This window comes from Mobula hypostoma, chromosome 4, assembly GCF_963921235.1.
Source record: "Mobula hypostoma chromosome 4, sMobHyp1.1, whole genome shotgun sequence".
Classification (NCBI taxonomy): domain Eukaryota; kingdom Metazoa; phylum Chordata; class Chondrichthyes; order Myliobatiformes; family Myliobatidae; genus Mobula; species Mobula hypostoma.
In genome coordinates this window covers 185,052,229-185,074,744 of record NC_086100.1, presented here as the reverse complement: position 1 = coordinate 185,074,744, position 22,516 = coordinate 185,052,229, and the positions used below count along the sequence as shown (strand labels likewise).

The following is a 22,516-nucleotide window of genomic DNA, read 5'->3' as shown; positions in this document are numbered from 1 at the left end:
CTTTATAAGACACTGGTGAGGCCTCCTCTTGAGTATTGTGAACAGTTTTGGGCTCCTCATCTGAGAAAAGATGTGCTGGCATTGGAGAGGGTTCAAAGGAGGTTCACAAGATGATTCTGGGAATGAAAGGGTTATCTTACGAGGAACATTTGATAGCTCTGGGTCTGTACTTGCTGGAATTTAGGAGGATGAGGGGGTTCTCATTTGAAACCTTTTGAATGTTGAGAGGCCTGGACCGTAGATGTGGAAAGGATATTTTCCATGGTGGGGGAGTCAAGGACAAGAGGGTATAGTCTCAGGATAGAGGGATATGAATTTGTGGAATTTATTACCACAGGCCACTGTGGAGACCAGGTCATTGGGGGTATTTAAGGCAGAGCTTGATAGGTTCTTGATTAGCTACGGCATCAAAGGTTATGGGGAGAAGGCTGAGCAGTGGGGCTGAAGAGGGGGATAAAGGATCAGCCATGATTAAATGGCAGAGCAGACTCGATGGGCCAAATGGCCTAATTCTGCTCCTGTGTCTTATGGAAGAGTGATTATAGGCTACAATAATACATTTTAAATAAATAAACAAACAATAAATAAAAACATAATTAAATAGATAGATGAAGAAATAGTGCAATAAGAGAGCAAACTAGTGTCCTTGGGTTCATGGGCTATTCAGAAATCTGATGGTATATGGGAAGAAACTGTTTCTAAAATATTAGTATGGATAATCAGGCTCCTCTACCTCATCACTGATAGTAGTAATAAGAGGAGGGCATGTCCCAGGTGGCAAGGACCCTTCATGATGGATGTCTCCTTCTTGAAGCATCACCTTTTGAAGATGTCCTCGACGGTAGGGAGGCTACAGCCCATGATAGAGTTGGGTGAGTCTATAATCCTCAGCATCCTTTTTCAGTCCTGTTCATTGGGGTATCCGTAGCAGGTGGTGATACAACTAGTCAGAATTGTTTAATGCTTAATGTCATTTCCAGTGCCTAAATGTAAAGGAAAATGAAATAATCATTCCTCCGTATCCAATAAGCACAAAAATATAATAAATATAAATGATAAGATAGCTTATATACATAGATTCATTATGTGTCCATGGAGCGAATCTAGGCACAGAAGTGTCTGTACGTAAGGTAACTGACAGGAAAGTAGTGGTGGTGGAGGGTGTGGAAGGGTGAGTTAGTGGGTGGATGTGTAGATCAGCCTTATTGCTTGGGCCTGTTTTTGAGTCTGGTAGTCCTAGCATAGATGCTATGTACAGTGGTGCAAGAAAGTTTGTGAACCCTGTAGAATTTGACCTAAGATGTGATCAGATTTTCATGCAAGTCCCAAAATTAGATAAAGATAACTTAATTAAATAAATAACACAAAAATATTATACTTGTTCATTTATTTATTGAGAAAAATAATCCAATATTACATGTATTTGTTGGAAGAAGTATGTGAACCTCTGGGGTAATGCCTTCTACAGAAACTATTTGAAGTCAGGTGTTCCAATCAGTGAGATGAGATTGGAGATGTGGGTTGTAGAGGTGCCCTGCCCTATAAAAGAGACAAAAAGAATTTCAGGATGTATATTGTACACAGTTCTCTGACATTAAGTGTACCTTTTGAAAGCTATTGAAGTCAGGTGACTGACAGAGCCTGCTATTCTCAACAAAGATCTGCTGATGTGCATCATGCCTCATTCAAAACAACTTGCAGAGGACCTTAGAAGAAGAATTGTTAGCTTTGTGAAAAGCAATTGAAGTCCACCAAGAAGTTAAGACAGAAGATTATCGACCTAGAAAATAGAAGTAGAAGGAACAACCTACGAGTTCTGGGACTCGAAGAATTAATCGAAGGTAACCATCCAATGGAGTTTTTTGCAAACTTTTTGCAAGAATTATTTCTGGAGATTTTGACGTCTGTGCCTATGATCGATCAAGTTCACAGATCTCCTGCATTTAGACCTCCTAATGCTCAGAGACCAAGATCAGTAATAATCTGTTTTCAGGAATTTAAAACAAAGGAACTCCTAATTCACCAATCTCGTCGAAGAGGCATGATTGACTATAATGGTCGCAAGATTAGAATTGTTGAAGGTTATTTGCCTGAGGTTATGTCCGAGCTTTTTAATATGGGTTTTAAGCCTTCCCTTCGCTACCCAGCCCGACTCAGAATCACACTTAAAAACGGTTCTTTCGAATGGTTCCACTCGACTGTTGAAGCACAGAAGTTTTTAAAATCTGAAGGTTAAATCCGAAGGCTAACTGTTTAGTTTCTCCTTACATGAAGACACAAGATTAAATGAGAAAGTTTTAACTTGCAAATCACATCGAAGGGGCACGATTGGTTATAGGGTGGGATACTAAGGTTCTTGAAGATTATTTGCTTGAGGTTAGGCAGGAATGTGCTAAGTTTAAACAAGCTCTGTTGGAATTTTTTTAACAAGGGTTTTAACCCGTCCCTTGGCTACCCAGTTTACTGAGAATCTCATTAAAGATGGATCCTTTGAATGGTTTCGTTTGAATGCTGAAGCACAAAGATTTTTTAAATTTGAAGGCTAATTGCTTAGTCTGTTTTTCCATGAAGATATAAGATTAATGTTCAATGTCTATCTGTATGAATAATTGCATCTTTTACTTTTGGTAAACCTTTGTAACTGATTTCCTTTTGTATTTTTTAATACTGTATTTTTGATATACAAGAATTGAATCTCTTGTTTGGGTATTGTTTAGTCTAGGTTGGAATATAAATAACCTTGAAACTAATTGGAGCGATCACCAGGTTTTTTTGGGGGGTTGTCCGTAGTTTGTAGATGCTGACTTTCTATCGATCAGTTTTCTTTCTTTGGGAGGTGGGCGGGGTTATGATTTTTTTCCCAGAAGCTGTTTTCGAATTTTTAGCCAACTTGTTGCTTGGTTACCATTTCCCAATGCTTATGGCTTGGTTTTTAACTTGCATTTTAACCCTTCCTTTAAATAATATTAAAAATGGACCAAACTATTAATTTACTCAGTTTTAACGTGGAAGGGTTAAATCGCCCCGTTAAACGTAATAAGATTTTTGCTTACATTAAGAAATTTAAGGTCCCTATATTTTTTTTTACAAGAAACTCACATAAGCAAATGTGATAATCTGCGTTTTTTTAGCCGTTGGAATGGAGTTTGTTCTCACTCTTCTTTTCAGGCCAAATCTAGAGGAGTTTCGATTCTTATAGATAATACACTTTTCTTTGTCCAACATAAAGTGGTGTCTGATACTAATGGACATTTTATTATAGTTTCAGGAAAACTAGATAATAAATTAATAGTATTTGCCAATGTGTATGCCCCAAATGTAGATTTTTTTGAACACTTCTGTATACCCCAGACTCAGGATTCTTTGAACGTTTCTTTTAGTTTTTAACCAGATCCGAATCTTTATTCTTTGCTGATGGGAGGAGATTTTAACTGTTGGTTAGACCCAATTTTATACCGATCATCTTCTAAACCAGTGTCCCTTAATAAATCAGCTTTGTGTATTCAATCCTTTTTATTGAAGTGTGGTATAGTTGATGTTTGGCATTTTTTATGTCCTTTAGATAGGGAGTATTCATTTGTTTCCCCATGTTCATCACACATATTCCAGGATTGATTATTTTTTATCGATAGTCAAATGATTTCATCAGTTCATTCCTGTGAATATAAAGAAATTGCTGTTTCAGATCATGCTCCTATATTTTTATCTGTAAAACTCCCCAATCTTTTTCAAACCAACAGATTTTGGCGTTTTAATACAACGTTGTTATCTGATGAGGAATTTTTAAAATTTCTAGAGAAGCATGTTTTTTTTGAAGAGAATAAAAAGGGAGAGACTTATAATCTTATTGTATGGGATACTTTCAAGGCCTGTATGAGAGGACAAATTATTTCTTATACTGTGAGTGTTAAGAATAAAGCTAATAAAGAAAGAATTGAATTAGCCAATCAATTAAAACAATTAGATCAAAAATACGCAATAGCTCCAGATCCTGTTTTATATAAAAGACGTGTTGAAGTTAGAACTAAATATGATCTTCTGTTAATGTATCCAATTGAAACTCAGCTTCTTAAAGATAAAACTCAATTTTATATTCACGGAGATAAATCAGGCACAGTATTGGCCAACCAATTAAAAACTTGTGCAGTTAAACGACAAATTAAAGAAATTTGCAAAACTAATGGTGATAGGACAACTGATTACTCTGAAATAAATGATACCTTTAGAGAATTCTATTTTAAACTTAATAGTTCTGATTCCCCTAAAGATAATACTGTAATGAATAATTTTCTAGATCAATTAAATATCCCTGCACTTTCTGCAGATAATTGCAAACAGATGGATCAACCCATTTCTTATGAGGAAATCCCGAGGCTATACGTTCATTACACTCGGGGAAGGCTCCGGGTCCAGATGGATTTTCTGGAGAATTTTATAAGGCTTTTTCTTCATTAATTATACCACAGTTACACTTAGTCTTTTTGGATTCTTTCAAATTGGCTAGTTTGCCTCAATCTTTTTATGAAGTTTCTATTTCGCTTATCCTAAAAAAGAACAAGGATCCAACTAAATGCTCTTCGTATAGGCCAATTTCATACTTAATATAGATACTAAAATTATTTCTAAAGTTCTGGCTTGTAGGATTGAAAATATTTTACCTTCTATTATTTCTGAATGATCAGACTGGATTTATTAAAAACCGATATTCCCATTTTAATATACGCCGTGTATTAAATGTTATTTACTCTCCTTCTCAGGAGATATCAGAATGTGTGATATCCTTAGATGCTGAGAAGGCCTTCGATCGGGTTGAAGGGAATTATTTATTTAAAACCTTAGAAAAATTTAATTTTGGACTAGATTTTATTCAATGGATTAAATTACTTTATTTATCTCCTTCTGCTCGGGTTCTTACTAATTTTCAAAATTCCAAACCATTTAAACTTCACCGCAGAGCTAGACAAGGCTGTCCGTTGAGTCCTTTGCTTTTTGATTTAGCTTTAGAACCCCTTGCCATTGCTTTTCGAGAATCTAATGATATCTGTGGTATCATCCACAAAATTTCAGTTTACACTGATGATGTATTGCTTCTTATCTCTAATGTTGAGACCTCGTTACCTTGTGTACTTTCTTTACTCTCCCGTTTTAGTCAGTTTTCAAGATATAATTTGAACCTATATAAGAGTGAATTATTTCCTTTAAATAATTTGGTATCAACTAATACTAATCTCCCTTTTAAAATTGTAAGGAGCCAATTTACTTATTTGGGTGTAACAATCACTAAGAATTACAAACACCTGTTTAAAGAAATCTTTCTTACTTTATTGAACCATGTAAAAAAGATATTATTAAATTGGTCACCTCTTTCAATATCGTTGATTGGATGAATTAATTCTATTAAAATGAATATTCTACCTAAATTTATATACAGTTGAAGTCAGGAGTTTATATACACCTTAGTCAAATACATTTAAACTCAGTTTTTCACAATTCCTGACATTTAATCCTAGAAAACATTCCCTGTCTTAGGTCAGTTAGGACCACTACTTTATTTTAAGAACAAGAAATGTCAGAATAATGTATAGAGAGAATGATTTATTTCAGCTTTTATTTCTTTCATCACTTTCCCAGCGGGTCAGAAGTTTACATACCCTTTGTTAGTATTTGGTAACATTGCCTTTAAATTGTTTAACTTAGGTCAAACGTTTCAGTCGAAGCAAGCTGCTGAGAAGAAGGGAGTGAAGAAATCAGGCAGAAAAAGTCATTTTTTTTTAAGCACTGCTCAGGGAGAAGGATCTGCACTGCGCAGTCGCGTGATGTAGCGCGCCAAGGTTTAAAAGCAGACCACCATAAGCGGCCATCGTCGGAGTGGACTGAGTCAGAGTGGGACGGCTTTGGCTCAACAGGCTTCGGCGAGAACAGGCAGAGGCCAGTAGGTTCCGGTAAGTTTTTTGTTCAGATTGTTTTGAGTAGAGAGAATGCCAGGCAGGATGTTGGAATGCTCCTGTTGCAGGATGTGGGAAGTCAGGGAGCCCTCCGGTGTCCCTGACAACGACACCTGCAAGAAGTGCATCCAGCTGCAGCTCCTAACAAACCACATTAGGGAACTGGAGCAGGAGCTGGATGACCTGCAGATCATTCAGGAGAATGAGGAGATTATAGATAGTAGCTACAGGGAGGTAGTTATGCCAAAGGAGCAGAGGACAGAAAATTGGGTCACTGTTAGGCAAAGGAAGAGGAAAGGGCAGGTAGAGCATGGTTCCCCTGTGGCCATTCACCTCAACACCAAGTATACCACATTGGATACTGTTGCGGGGGGGGGAGGTGACTTACCTGGGACAAGCTGCAGTAGCTGGATCTCTGGCACTGAGTCTGGCTCTGCAGTGCAGAAGGGAGGGTAGAAAAAGAGGAGAGCGGTATTGATAGGGGACTCGATAGTTAGAGGTGCAGATAGGAGGTTCTGTGGTCGTGACAGAGAATCCAGGATGGTTTGTTGTCTCCCGGGTGTCAGGGTCAAGGATGTCTCTGATCACTTGCATGACATTCTGAAGTGGGAGGTCCTGGAGAGTGAGTATAGAGAGCTTGGTAGGAAGTTGAAAAGCAGGACCTTGAGGGTGGTAATCTCAGGATTGCTACCTGTGCCACGTGCCAGTGAGGGTAGGAATAGGATGCTCTGGAGGATGAACAAGTGGCTGAGGAACTGGTGTAGGGGGCAGGGTTTCAGATTTCAGGATCATTGGTACCTCTTCTGGGGCAGGTGGGACCTGTACAAGAGAGACGGGTTACACTTGAACTACAAGGGGATCAATATCCTTTCAGGGAGGTTTGTTAGTGCTATTGGGGAGGCTTTGAACTAGATTTGCAGGGGGATGGGAACCAGAGTGCCAGAGCTGACAGTGTGGCTGGGGTGAAAATAAATCATGTTAAAAGTTCAAGTAAATCCACTAATAGAAGGGTTGCGGGTGGTGGTAAAAATCTTCTGAGGTGTATATATTTCAATGCTAGGAGTATTGCGGGGAAGGCGGATGAGTTGAGGGCGTGGATTGACACGTGGAATTATGACGTTACAGCAATTAGTGAAACTTGGCTACAGGAGGGGCAGGACTGGCAGCTTAACATTCCAGGGTTCCGATGTTTCAGATGTGATCGAGGCAGAGGAATGAAAGGTGGGGGAGTAGCATTGCTTGTTAGGGAAAATATTACAGCAGTGCTCAGGCAGGACCGATTAGAGGGCTTGTCTACTGAGTCCTTATGGGTGGAGCTGAGAAACAGGAAAGGTATGGCCACATTAGTGGGATTGTATTACAGACCACCCAATAGTCAATGAGAATTGGAAGAGCAAATCTGCAGAGAGATAGCAGGCAACTGCAGGAAACATAAAGTTGTGGTGGTAGGGGATTTTAATTTTCCATATATTGATTGGGACTCCCATACTGTTAGGGGTCTAGGTGGGTTAGAGTTTGTAAAATGTGTTCAGGAAAGTTTTCTAAATCAATATATAGAGGGACCAACTAGAGGGGATGCAATATTGGATCCCCTGTTAGGAAACAAGTTAGGGCAAGTGACGGAAGTCTGTGTAGGGGAGCACTTTGGTTCCAGTGGTCATAACACCATTAGTTTCTACCTGATCATGGACAAGGATAGATCTTTTCCTAGGGTTGAGGTTCTAAACTGGAAGAAGGCCAAATTTGAAGAAATGAGAAAGGATCTAAAAAGCATGGATTGGGACAGGTTGTTCTCTGGCAAAGATGTGATCGGTAGGTGGGAAGCCTTCAAAGGAGAAATTTTGAGAGTGCAGAATTTGTATGTTCCTGTCAGGGTTAAAGGCAAAGTGAATAGGAATAAGGAACCTTGGTTCTCAAGAGATATTGCAACTCTGATAAAAAAAAGAAGAGGGAGCTGTATGACATGTATAGGAAACAGGGAATAAATAAGGTGCTTGAGGAGTATAAGAAGTGCAAGAAAATACTTAAGAAAGAAATCAGGAGGGCTAAAAGAAGACATGAAGTTGCCTTGGTAGTCAAAGTGAAGGATAATCCAAAGAGCGTTTACAGGTATATTAAGAGCAAAAGGATTGTAAGGGACAAAATTGGTCCTCTTGAAGATCAGAGTGGTCGGCTATGTGCGGAACCAATGGAAATGGGGGAGATCTTAAATAGGTTTTTTGCATCTGTATTTACTAAGGAAACTGGCATGAAGTCTATGGAAATAAGGGAAACAAGTAGTGAGATCATGGAAACTGTACAGATTGAAAAGGAGGAGGTGCTTGCTGTCTTGAGGAAAATTAAAGTGGATAAATCCCTGGGACCTGACAGGGTGTTCCCTTGGACCTTGAAGGAGACTAGTGTTGAAATTGCAGGGGCCCTGGCCGAAATATTTAAAATGTCGCTGTCTACAGGTGAGGTGCCGGAGGATTGGAGAGTGGCTCATGTTGTTCCGTTGTTTAAAAAAGGATCGAAAAGTAATCCGGGAAATTATAGGCCGGTAAGTTTAACTTCGGTAGTAGGTAAGTTATTGGAGGGAGTACTAAGAGACAGAATCTACAAGCATTTGGATAGACAGGGACTTATTAGGGAGAGTCAACATGGCTTTGTGCGTGGTAGGTCATATTTGACCAATCTATCGGAGTTTTTCGAGGAGGTTACAAGGAAAGTGGATGAAAGGAAGGCAGTGGATATTGTCTACATGGACTTCAGTAAGGCCTTTGACAAGGTCCCGCACGGGAGGTTAGTTAGGAAAATTCAGTCACTAGGTATACATGGAGAGATGGTAAATTGGATTAGACATTGGCTCAATGGAAGAAGCCAGAGAGTGGTAGTAGAGAATTGCTTCTCCGAGTGGAGGCCTGTGACTAGTGGTGTGCCACGGGGATCAGTGCAGGGTCCATTGTTATTTGTCATCTATATCAATGATCTGGATGATAATGTGGTAAATTGGATCAGCAAATTTGCTGATGATACAAAGATTGGAGGTGTAGTAGACAGTGAGGAAGGTTTTCAGAGCCTGCAGAGGGACTTGGACCAGCTGGAAAAATGGGCTGAAAAATGGCAGATGGAGTTTAATACAGACAAGTGTGAGGTATTGCACGTTGGAAGGACAAACCAAGGTAGAACATACAGGGTTAATGGTAAGGCACTGAGGAGTGCAGTAGACCAGAGGGATCTGGGAATACAGATACAAAATTCCCTAAAAGTGTCGTCACAGGTAGATAGGGTCGTAAAGAGAGCTTTTGGTACATTGGCCTTTATTAATCAAAGTATTGAGTATAAGAGCTGGAATGTTATGATGAGGTTGTATAAGGCATTGGTGAGGCCGAATCTGGAGTATTGTGTTCAGTTTTGGTCACCAAATTACAGGAAGGATATAAATAAGGTTGAAAGAGTGCAGAGAAGGTTTACAAGGATGTTGCCGGGACTTGAGAAACTCAGTTACAGAGAAAGGTTGGATGGGCTAGGACTTTATTCCCTGGAGCATAGAAGAATGAGAAGAGATTTGATAGAGGTATATAAAATTATGATGGGTATAGATAGAGTGAATGCAAGCAGGCTTTTTCCACTGAGGCAAGGGGAGAAAAAAACCAGAGGATATGGGTTAAGGGTGAGGGGGGAAAAGTTTAAAGGGAACATTAGTGGGGGCTTCTTTACACAGAGAGTGGTGGGAGTATGGAATGAGCTGCCAGATGAGGTGGTAAATGTGGGTTCTTTTTTAACATTTAAGAATAAATTGGACAGATACATGGATGGGAGGTGTATGGAGGGATATGGTCCGTGTGCAGGTCAGTGGGACTAGGCAGAAAATGGTTTGGCACAGCCAAGAAGGGCCAAAAGGCCTGTTTCTGTGCTGTAGTTTTTCTATGGTTTCTATAGTTTTGGGTAGCCTTCCACAAGCTTCTCACAGTAAGTTGCTGGAATTTTGTTCCATTCCTCCCGACAGAACTGGTGTAACTGAGTCAGGTTTGTAGGCCTCCTTGCTCACACACGCTTTTTCAGTTCTGCCCACAAATTTTCTATCGGATTGAGGTCAGAAAATGTTGTCAAGTCTGGTTCATCCTTGGGAGCAATTTCCGAATGCCTGAAGGTACCACATTCATCTGTACAAACAATAGTACACAAGTATAAACACCATGGGACCACGCAGCCGTCATACCACTCAGGAAGGAGACACATTTTGTCTCCTAGAGATGAATGTACTTTGGCGTGAAAAGTGCAAATCAATCCCAGAACAACAGCAAAGGACCTTGTGAAGATGCTGGAGGAAACAGGTAGACAAGTATCTATATCCACAGTAAAACGAGTCCTATATCAACATAACCTGAAAGGCTGCTCAGCAAGGAAGAAGCCACTGCTCCAAAACCACCATTAAAAATCTAGACTACAGTTTGCGAGTGCACACTGGGACAAAGATCTTACTTTCTGGAGAAATGTCCTCTGGTCTGATGAAACAAAAATTTAACTGTTTGGCCATAATGACCATCATTATGTTTGGAGGAAAAAGGGTGAGGCTTGCAAGCCGAAGAACACCATCCCAACCGTGAAGCATGGGGGTGCTTTCCTGCAGGAGGGACTGGTGCACTTCACAACATAGATGGCGTCATGAGGATGGAAAATTATGTGGATATATTGAAACAACATCTCAAGACATCAGCCAGGAAGATAAAGCTCGGTCACAAATCGGTCTTCCAAATGGACAATGACTCCAAGCATACCTCCAAGGTTGTGTCAAAATTGCTTAAGGACAACAAAGTCAAGGTATTGGAGTGGCCATCACAAAGCCCTGACCTCAATCCAATAGAAAATTTGTGGGCAGAACTGAAAAAGCATGTGCGAACAAGGAGACCTACAAGCCTGACTCAGTTACACCAGTTCTGTCTGGGGGAATGGAAGAAAATTCCAGCAACTTACTGTGAGAAGCTTGTGAAAGGCTATCCAAAATGTTTGACCCAAGTTAAACAATCTAAAGGCAATGCTAACAAAGTGTATGTAAACTTCTGACCCACTGGGAAAGTGATGAAAGAAATAAAGGCTGAAATAAATCATTCTTTACTATTATTCTGATATTTCTTAAAATAAAGTAGTGATTCTAACTGACCTAAGACAGGGAATGTTTTCTAGGATTAAATGTCAGGAATTGTAAAAAACTGAGTTTAAATGTATTTGGCTAAGGTGTATGTAAACTTCTGACTTCAACTGTATCTTTTTCAGGCTTAACCTGTTTTTATTCCTAAATCCTTTTTTGACTCTCTTGAATCTATTTTATCCTCCTATATATGGAAAAATAAACATCCTTGTTTAAATGAAGTTCATCTTCAAAAACCTAAAAAGTCTGGAGGTTTAGCCTTACCTAATTTTAGGTTTTATTACTGGGCAGTTAATATACAATATCTTATGTTTTGGCTATATTACCTTAATCGTGTAGACTGTCCGGTATGGATTTCTTTAGAAGCTATTTCTGTTAACAAATTTTCTATTACTGTATTTCTCTTCTTGGACCCTCACTTCCTTTATTTGTAGGTAAACTAACTGATAATTTAATAGTTAAATTATCTGGGGATCTGGATACAATTTAGAAAACATTTTGGTTTATTGAGATTTTCCCTTTCTAGTCCCATTTATTCTAATTTCTTTTTTAAACCCTCCATGACTGATTTAGTCTTTAAAGAATGGGACAGGTTGGCTATTAAATGTTTTTGGGATCTGTTTGCTAAAGGAAATCTTTTTTTTCATTTGAGCAATTGTCAGCTAAATATAGCCTACCCAAAACTCACTTTTTTAGATAACTACAAATTAGAGACTTTCTAAGATCTCAATTATGCACATTTCCTATAAGCTCAGATAAGAACTTACTAGACGTAATTTTTAATTTGACACCTTTTTATAATCGTTCAATATCTAATATTTATGGTATGTTACTGGAGACAAGGAATGTTCCTTTAGACAAAATTAAGAATCTCTTGGAACAAGATTTACATACATCAATATCTGAGGAAACTTGGAATGAAATTTTTGAACTGGTTCATACTTCATGGCTATGTGCTCGCCATTCCTTCATACAATTTAAGGTGGTACATAGAGTCCATATGACTAAAGATAAGCTATCTCGTTTTTATTCGGATATATCTCCCTACTGTGACAGATGCAATAATGGAGAAACTTCATTAATTCATATGCTTTGGATTTGTCCATGTCTTGAAAAATATTGGAAGGAAGTTTTTCAAACTTTTTCTTGACTTTTCAGAGTCAATTTTAAGCCTAATCTTCTGAAGGCCCTATTCGTTATTGTTGCAGGACAAGATATCAAGTTGAAGACATCTGATTTACATATATTGGCCTTTAGCCCTCTTATAGCTAGGAGGGCGCTTTTGTTTAAATGGAAAGATGTTTCTCCTCCTACTCATGGTCAATGGTTATGCAACGTTATGTCATGCTTAGATTTAGAGAAGATTCATTGTTCAATTTCTGAATATCGTCAAGACTTTCAAAAATTGTGGGGACCCTTTCTGAATTATTTTCAAAACTTTCAAAACCCTCAACTCATTATTTAAAGTTAGATGTAGGCTATTATTAATTTTTATTATATGAGAAGGTATCTTACCTTTTTTTCTCCTTAATAAACAGCTTTGGTATTGGTAGGGGTTAGACCTTTTTTGTAATTAATTAGTATATTTCAATATAACTTTGACTAACCTACATGAATATGGGGTAATGAGATTGTTATCATGAATAGATATAAGTAATTGGTGGTTGTTTTTATCGACCTTTATATATACTTTCTTGTACTCCGTATTCTTCTATGTAAAAAACTAATACAAATATTGAAAGAGAGAAGAAGAATTGTAGAGATGCATAAAGCTGGAAAAGGCTACAGAAGCTTTTCTAAAGATCTGAGTGTTCATCAGTCCACAGTAAGAGAAATTGTCTACAAATGGAGGAAATTGTTGCTACTCTTCCTAGGAGTGGGCACCCTGCAAAGATCACACCAAGAGCACAGTGTGCAAGAAAGCAGTGAAAAAGAAACCGGGGTAACAGCAAAAGGCTGCAGAAATTTCTAGAACTTACTAAAGTCTCTGTTCATGTGTCCACAAAGGGAAAAACATTGAACAAGAATGGTGCTCATGGGAAGGACACCATGGAGGAAACCACTGTTTTCAAAAAAAAAATTACTGCATGTCTCAAGTTTGCAAAAGACCATCTGGATATTCTCCAATATTTCTGGGACAATGTTCGGTGGTCAGATGAGGCAAAAGTTGAACTTTTTGGCAGAAATGCACATTGCTATGTTTGGAGGAAAAAGGGCACTGCACACCAAAACCAAAACCTCATCCCAACTGTGAAGCATGGTGGAGTCAGCTTGCAATCGTTGAAGGAACATTGAATTCGAAATTGTATCAAAACATTTTAGAGGAAAACATCAGGGTAGCAATCCGTCACCTGAAGTTTAATAGAAGTTGGATAATGGAACAAGACAATGATCTGAAAGATAAGATTAAATCAACATCAAAATGGTTTAAAAAGAAGAAAATTGGTGTTTTGGAATGACCATATCAAAGTCCTGCTCTTAATCCCATAGAAATGTTGTGAAAGGACCTGATGCAAGCAGTTCATGCATGAACCCCACCAACATCCTAGAGCTGAAGCAGTTTTGTAAGGGGGCATAGCCTAAAGTTCCTCCAAGCCGATGTGCAGGACTGATCAACAGTTACCGGAAATGTTCGGTTGAAGTTATTGCTGTACAAGAGGGCCACGGCAGTTACTGAAAGCAAAGGTTCACATATTTTTTTCAACAAATACATGTAATATTGGAAAGTTTTTCTCAACAAGTATAATTTTTTTGTGTTTATTTAATTGGGTTCTCTTTATCCAGTTTTAGGGCATATGTGAAGATCTAATCATATTTTAGGTCATATTTATGCAGAAATAGAGAAAATTCTACAGGGTTCACAAACTTTCCACAAACCACTGTAGCCTCCTCCCTGATGGAAGTGGAACAAACAGTCTACCTGTTGTAGAGCCTTCCTGTCCTCTGCAGTGCAATTTTTGTACCATGCAGTGATGCAGCAACTTCGGATGCTCTCTTCTGCACATCTGTAAAATAACATGAGTATAGATGTACAAAGACCAGTTCTCTTCAGACTCCTCAGAAAATAGAGCTTTCCCAATTGTGTAGGACGTTTTCAGTGACCAACTACGACAAGAATGTCCCAACCTCACCGGGGTATGAGGCCCACTGGCTCTCCTCACCTCATTCTCCCGTTGAAATGGTGAACTGAGGTGCAGCCTCTCTCAGCTTCAGACAGCTACTTGGAGCCACAGGACCACCACAGGGATGTGTACTTAGCCCCCTGCTCTACTCGATTTACAGCTACGGCTGTGTGGCTAAGTACAACTCCAACACCATATATAAGTTTGCTGATGACACCACTGTTGTGGGTAGTATCAAAGGGGGTAACGAATCAGCATAAAAGAGGAGATTTAAAATTTGGCTGAGCGGTGTAATAACAACAACCTCTCACTCTATGTCAGTAAGACCAAGGAACTGATTGTAGACTTCAGGAGAGGGAAACCAGAGGTCCATGAGCCAGTAATCATCAGAGGATCAGAGGTGGAGAAAGTTAGTAACTTTAAATTCCTGGGTGTTACTATCTCAGAGGACCTGTCCTGGACCCATCATATAAATATTATTGTGAAGAAAACATGACAGCGCCTCTACATCATCAGGAGTCTGTGGAGGTTTGCAATGTCATCAAAAACTTTGGGAAACTTCTATAGATATGTGGTGGAAAGTATGTTGACTAGCTGCATTAAAGCCTGGAACACCAATGCCTTTGAGTTGAAAATCCTACAAAAGGTAGTTGATTCAACCCAGTACATCACAGGTAAAACCCTTCTAAACATTGAGCACATCTATATGAAATGTTGCCCTAGGAAAGCAGCATCCATTGTCAAAGATCCTCACCACCCTGGCCATGCTCTTTTCTCACTGCTGCCTCAGGACTCGCACCACCATGTTCAAGGACAGTTGCTACCCCTCAACCATCAGGTTCTTGAACAAAAAGGGATAGCTACACTCATTTAAGGACTCTGTAATATTGTTATTTCATGCTTATTATTTATTGCTATTTATTTGCAGATTGTTTACAGTTAACAGTTCCTGATGTTTACAGTTCACAATTACTGTTCTATAGATTTTCTAAGTATGCTCTCAGAAAAGAATCTCAGGGATGTATGTAGTGGCGTGAATGTACTCTGATAGTAAATTTTACTTTGTTCTTTGTACTTTGTACTATTTTAAGGTATTAATCAACTGTGATTAACATGGGACTGTGGCCAGTCACTGTGAAATACCCGGTCTCCTGGAGACGAACGTTCAGCTGTTTTAGTGTACACCCTGCATCAAAGTCAGGTGATACAATTAGCTCTGCTTCTTTTTCTGCCCTTTCTCTGACCTGTTACAGATTTTCATCAGCCTTACCACAGCATGATTGAAGTCTCTCCACCTTAGCTTTCTGCCATTCACTTATCAGAGCCAAAGCAGCCCTTTTTTTTCCTGGCCATTGTCCGTCATTACAAAGCACAAAGGAAACCACCAATGATAGCTGAGTCAATCTAATAATACTATTCCTCTGAGCAATGGGAGACAAAAGGGGTTATTTTGGGGAACAAAAGCCATCTCAGTCCTCTTAAACTGAATTCAAACTTTTCTGTCCAGTATCACTTAAGAACAAAAAGTGAACAAAAAGTTATTGATTTAAGTTCAAATTCAAGATCAAGTTTAATTGTCATGTACAGTGGCATGCAAAAGTTTGGGCACCCTGGTCAAAATTTCTGTTACTTTGAATAGCTAAGCGAGTAAAAGATGACCTGATTTCCAAAAGGCATAAAGTTAAAGATGACACATTTCTTTAATATTTTAAGCAAGAATACTTTTTTATTTCCATCTTTTACAGTTTCAAAATAACAAAAAAGGAAAAGGTCCCAAAGCAAAAGTTTGGGCACCCTGCATGGTCAGTACTTAGTAACAACCCCTTTGGCAAGTATCACAGCTTGTAAACGCTTTCTGTAGCTAGCTAAGAGTCTTTCAGTTCTTGTTTGGGGGATTTTCACCCATTCTTCCTTGCAAAAGGCTTCTAGGTCTGTAAGATTCTTGGGCCATCTTGCAGGCACTGCTCTTTTGAGGTCTATCCACAGATTCTCGATGATGTTTAGGTCATGGGACTGTGAGGGCCATGGCAAAACCTTCAGCTTGCGCCTCTTGAGGTAGTCCATTGCGGATTTTGTGGTACGTTTAGGATCATTATGCTGTTGTAGAAGCCATCCTCTTTTCATCTTTGGCTTTTTTACAGACGGTGTGATGTTTGCTTCCAGAATTTGCTGGTAATTTAATTCAATTCATTCTTCCTTCTACCAGTGAAATGTTCCCTGTGCCACTGGCTGCAACACAAGCCCAAAGCATGATCAGTCCACCCCTGTGCTTAACAGTTGGAGAAGTGTTCTTTTCATGGAATTCTGCACCCTTTTTTCTCCAAACATACCTTTGCTCATTGCAGCCAAAAAGTTCTATTTTAACTTCATCAGTCCACAGGACTTCAAGTCAAGTCAAGTCAATTTTTATTGTCATTTCGACCATAACTGCTGGTACAGTACACAGTAAAACCAAGACAACGTTTTTCAGGACCATGGTGCTACATAAAACAATACAAAAACTACGCTGAACTACATAAAACAACACCAAAACTACACTAGACTACAGACCTACCCAGGACTGCATAAAGTGCACAAAACAGTGCAAGCATTACAATAAATAATTAACAAGACAATAGGCACAGTGGAGGGCAGTAGGCTGGTGTCAGTCCAGGCTCTGGATATTGAGGAGTCTAATGGCTTGGGGGAAGAAGCTGTTACATAGTCTGGTCGTGAAAGCCCAAATGCTTTGGTGCCTTTTGCCAGACGGTAGGAGGGAGAAAAGTTTGTATGAGGGATGCGTGATGCTGCCTGGCCTGCTGTGTTTCTTCATAATGCTGTTTGCATATGTAGCGTGTGGTGTAAATGTCTGTAATGGCGGGAAGAGAGACCCTGATGATCTCAGCTGACCTCACTATCCGCTGCAGGGTATTGCGATCTGAGATGGTGCAATTTCCGAACCAGGCCGTGATGCAGCTGCTCAGGATGCTCTCAATACAACCTCTGTAGAATGTGGTGAGGATGGGCAGTGGGAGATGGACTTTCCTCAGCCTTCGCAGAAAGGAGAGACGCTGCTGGGCTTTTTTTGCTATGGAGCTCGTGTTGAGGGACCAGGTGAGATTCTCCGCCAGGTGAACACCAAGAAATTTGGTGCTCTTAACGATCTCTACGGAGGAGTCGTCGATGTTCAGCGGAGAGTGGTCGCTCCGTGTCCTGAAGTCAACAACCATCTCTTTTGTTTTGTTCACATTCAGAGACAGGTTGTTTGCTCTGCACCAGTCCGTTAGCCGCTGCACCTCCTCTCTGTATGCTGACTCATCGTTCTTGCTGATGAGACCCATCACGGTCGTGTCATCAGCGAACTTGACACTTGATTTTTCCAAAATGCATCAGGCTTGTTTAGATGGCCCTTTGCAAACTTCTGCCGCTAAATTTTGTGGTGAGGATGCAGGAAAGGTTTTCTTCTGATGACTCTTCCATGAATGTCATATTTGTGAAAGTGTGGCTGCACAGTAGAACAGTACACCACCGCTCCAGAGTCTGTTAAATCTTCCTGAAGGTCTTTTGCAGTCAAAGGGGGATGTTGATTTGCCTTTCTAGCAATCTTACGAGCAGTTCTCTCAGAAAGTTTTCTTGGTCTTCCAGACTTCAACTTGACCTCCACCGTTCCTGTTAACTGCTATTTCTTAATTACATTATGAACTGAGGAAACGGCTACCTGAAAACACTTTTCTATCTTCTTATAGCCTTCTCCTGCTTTGTGGGTATCATTTACTTTAATTTTCAGAGTGCTAGGCAGCTGCTTAGAGGAGCCCATGGCTGCTGATTGTTGGGACAAGATTTGAGGAGTCAAGGTATTTATAAAGCTTTGAAATTTGCATAACCTGGCCTTTCCTAATGATGATTATGAACAAGCCATAGCCCTAACAAGCTAATTAAGGTCTGAGCTCAAATCTCTTGGGGTGCCCAAACTTTTGCATGGTGCTCCTTTCCTTTTTTTCACTCTAAAATTGTACAAAACAAAAATAATACACTAATCTTGCTTAAAATGTTGAAAAGAATGTGTCATCTTTAACTTTATGACTTTTGGAGATCAGTTCATCTTCTACTCACTTACTATTACTATTCACAGTAACAGGAATTTTGACCAGGGGTGCCCAAACTTTTGCATGCCTCTGTATACAGCTAAAAGAAACATTGTTGCTCCAGAGCCAAGCTACAACACACGATACATGTATCACACACAGCATAATCTTTGTTTTATCTGTTTCAACCTTTCCTGAAGCATGCACAAACTGAAGTTGGTGAAAGTTTGTGATTTAAGTTGTAGACTGTGTAGAAAGATTTCTGTGGCATGAAATACCACTATTAAAAGTCAAAGTAAATTTATTATTAAAGTACCGTACATATATGTCACCACATACTAACTTGAGTTTCATTTTCTTGCAGGCATTTACAGGAAAGGAAAGAAATACAATAAAATTGATGCAAAACAAAACATTAGCTTGGAACATGGAACATGACAGCAGAGTACACGCCTTTCAGCCCACGGAGTTTCGTCAACCTTCTAACCTACTCAAAGATCAATCTAATAATCTATACTTTATTAGGAGTGAAGAGATAGGGTACGTCAACAAAAACACTCAAAAATTCTGTAGATGTACCCTGGAGAGCATTCTGACAAGCTACATCTCTGTCTGGTATGGGGGGAGGGGCGGTGGGTACTTCACAAGACCGAAAGAAGCTGCAGAGAGTCGTAAATTTAGTCAGCTCCATCAAAGCACCCAGGGCATCTTCAAAGAGTGGTGTCTCAGAAAGACAGCATCAATTATTAAGGACCTCCAGCACCCAGGGCATGTCCTTTTCTCACTGTTGCCATCAAGTAAGAGGTACGGAAGCCTGAAGGCACACACTCAGCAATTCAGGAACAGCTTCTTCCCCTCTGCCATCTGATTCCTAAATGGACATTGAACCCATGAACACTACCTCACTTTTTTTATATATATTATTTCTGTTTTTGCACAATTTTTAATCTATTCGATATACATATACTGTAGATGACTGATTTATCTCCTTCTATATTTTGTATGGCGTTAAACTGCTGCTGCTAAGTTAACAAATTTCACGACGCATGCTGATGATAATAAACCTGATTCTGATTCTAACGACAAACAACAAAAGACAAACTGTGCAAACAAAAAATAAATAATAGAACATGCAGAGTCCATGAAAGTGATTTGTAGGTTGTGAAACTAGTTCAGAGTTGTGGTGAATGGCCACACTGGCCAGGAGTTTCAGCCTAATACTTCCATGGAAGTGAATTGGAAAATAAGTCTCTCTTCCTCCACTAACAAAACTTAATTGCATGATGTGAAATTTTCTCAAAAAAACTTTTAAAAATTGCAATCAAAAAATCTGAAATTTTCTGGACAAAACTGTCAATTCTCAGCAGTCACCGGTTGTGCTTCTGATAAATATGAGAAAATCTGTAACTGCTGGAAATCCAAAGCAATGCTTACAAAATACTGGAGGAACTCAGCAGGCCAGGCAACCTCTGTGGAAATAAGCAAACAGTCGATGTTTCAGGCCGAGTCCCGATGAAGGGTCTCGGCCGGAAACTTTGACTGTTTACTCTTTTCCATAGATGCTGCCTAGCCTGCTGAGTTCCTCCAGCATTTTGTGTGTGTTGTTGTGGTTCTGATGACAGGAAGTTTCTTTATTTTATTTAGAGATACAGCCCTTCCCACCTTCGAGCCACGCCTCCCAGCAACCCACTAATTTAACCCTAGCCTAATCACCAGAAAATTTGCACCGACCAATTAACCTAATACCCGGTACGTCTTTGGACTGTGGGAGGAAACCGGAGCGTTAGGAGGAAACCCATGTGCACACAGGAAGGCACGTAGAAATTTGCTTACAGTGGGTGCCAGAATTGAACTCTGAACTCTGATACCCTAAGCTGTAATATGCGACCATATTGACCCGAAAAATTAACTGTCCTTTCTCCTTTGGTAGATGTTGACAGAATTAATATCCTTGACAGAAAGTCCTACGAAAAGTAGTGGGTATAGCCAAGTCCATCATGGGTAAAACCTTCCCTACTATTAAACATGAAGCATTGTTGCAGGAAAGCAGCATCCATCATCAGGCACCCACACGACACAGGCAATGCTCTGTTCTCACTGCTACCATTAGAACATGGTGCAGGAGCCTCAGGACTCACACTACCAGATTCAGGAGTAGTTATTACCCTTCAAACATCAGGATCTTGAAGCAAAGTGGATAACTTCACTTTCCCCATCACTGAAATGTTTCCACAGCCCATGGATTAATTTTCAAGGACTCTTCATCTCATGTTCTTGATATGTATTGCTTGTTTATTTATTATTATTATTCTCTTTTTATATTTGCACAGTTTATTGTCTTTTGCACACTAGTTGAACACCCACGTTGTTGCGGTCTTCCATTGATTCTATTATGGTTATTATTCTTCTATGGATTTATTGAGTATACCCACAAGAAAATTAATCTTGTGTTGCATATGATGACATATATGTACTTTGATGATAAATTTACTTTGAGCTTTGAACTTAATGAAATTCTGCTTTGCCCTCAATAGTTTTTTTTTTTGGTTTCGATCTTTCATTTTGTTAAATCAATTTTCTCTAATATTTTCCAGTTCTGAAGAAAGGATAATGACCAGAGACATCTCTCACTATAGATGCTGACGACTTTCTAATTACTTCCAACAGTAAATGATAAGACCATTAGACAAAGAGGCAGAATTAGTCCATTTGGTCTGCTCTGCCATTCCATCATTTATTAACCCATTCTCCTGTTTTCTCCTCATAACCTTTGACACCTTATTAATCAACAACCTATCAACCTCCAATTTAAATATACCCAATTACCTGGCCTCCACAGACGATGGCAATGAATTCCACAGATTCACCACCTGCTGGCTAAAGAAATTCCCCCTCATCTCTGTTCTAAAGAGAATTCAAAGTTCAAAGTAAAACTCATTGATGGAGACAGATGTGAGAGTGTGGAGGAACATCTGGAGGAACTTCTGAAATGCCCCTTTCGCTGCTGCTGCTACTGTGTGATCCAGAATCTCCAGAGGAGTAGGCCTCTGAGTCCTCGGCTTTGCTTGTTTTGGCGGCCAGGACAAGGTCGAAGGCGCACGGCAGAGGATGGCACTCGGGAGGCTGTATCGGAGGGGCTGGTCGGAGGCTCGAAGTTTTCGGATGGACTCAGTCGGCTGTGGTCAGGTGCTTCCAATGCATTGGCAGTTGTCAGTTGTCGGTGCCTGGAGGTTTATGGCAGGGGAGTATCTCCCTTTTTGCCGCCTGCTATCAGAGACTATAGGAGTCGATCGGGACTTGAGACTTTTTTTAACATGCCCATGGTCTGTTCCTTATCAAATTATGGTATTGTTTTGCACTGCTGTAACTATATGTTATAACCATGTGGTTTTGTCAGTGTTAGTCTTTGGTTTGTCCTGTTTTTGTGTGATATCACTCTGGAGGAACATTGTATCATTTCTTAATGCATGTATGCATTTCTAAATGACAATAAACAAGGACTGAGTGTTCTCATAATCTATAATCTATTATCAGACTCCATTCATGTCACCATGTACTGGGCCAAGTTCCTTCTGTTCTGAAGTTGTGCCCTCTTGTCCTAAACTCTCCCACTATAGCAAACATTCTCTCCACATCCACTCTATCTAGCCCTTTCAATGTTCGCTAGGTTTCAATGCGATCCCTCCTCATTCTTTTAACTCTAGTGAGCACAGGCCCAGAGCCATCAAACTTTCCATCAGCCATTTCATTTCCAGAATCATTCTCGTGAACTTCTTCTGGGCCCTCTCCAATGCTATGACAACCATTTCTTGATAAGGGACGCAAAGCTGTTCACAATTCTCCAAGTATGGTCTGACCAATGCCTTATAAATACGATATAATGATTAGTTATTAGTGTCTGACAGGTAGAAGTCTCAAGTCTGCCATCGTTATTATTACCGAATCACACTGACAGTGTTTTAACAGAAAGCAGATTAATATACATTTCAAATCCTTGCTACACTAAGCAAATGTACACTTACATGATCTCAAATGTGTTGCATTAATATAACAGATTTATGTGGTTTTAAAAAAAGTGAGTATTGGATCTGTGAAACTGAAGAAGAAAATTCTCAAAATGCACCAAAGATCATGCACAGCTAGAAATGACAATTAAGTTTAGGGACTTCATGAAAGCAGTTGATGAAATGTGACAAGGCAAGTAACTAAAAAGGCAAACAGAATATTGCATTTTCATTGCATGGAGGATTGAGT

The 22,516-nt window shown here is 39.6% G+C and overlaps 1 long non-coding RNA gene across 1 annotated transcript in view; it reads left to right on the top strand.

Moving 5' to 3' along the window:
- Window positions 1–19,677, top strand: part of LOC134344995 (uncharacterized) — a 31,921-nt gene extending 12,244 nt beyond the window's left edge. Inside the window, exons 3-4 of the long non-coding RNA XR_010017587.1 lie at window positions 15,290–15,399; window positions 18,627–19,677. This is a non-coding gene — a long non-coding RNA (uncharacterized LOC134344995). The remainder of the gene's footprint in view (window positions 1–15,289; window positions 15,400–18,626) is intronic.
- Window positions 19,678–22,516: the final 2,839 nt, after the last annotated feature.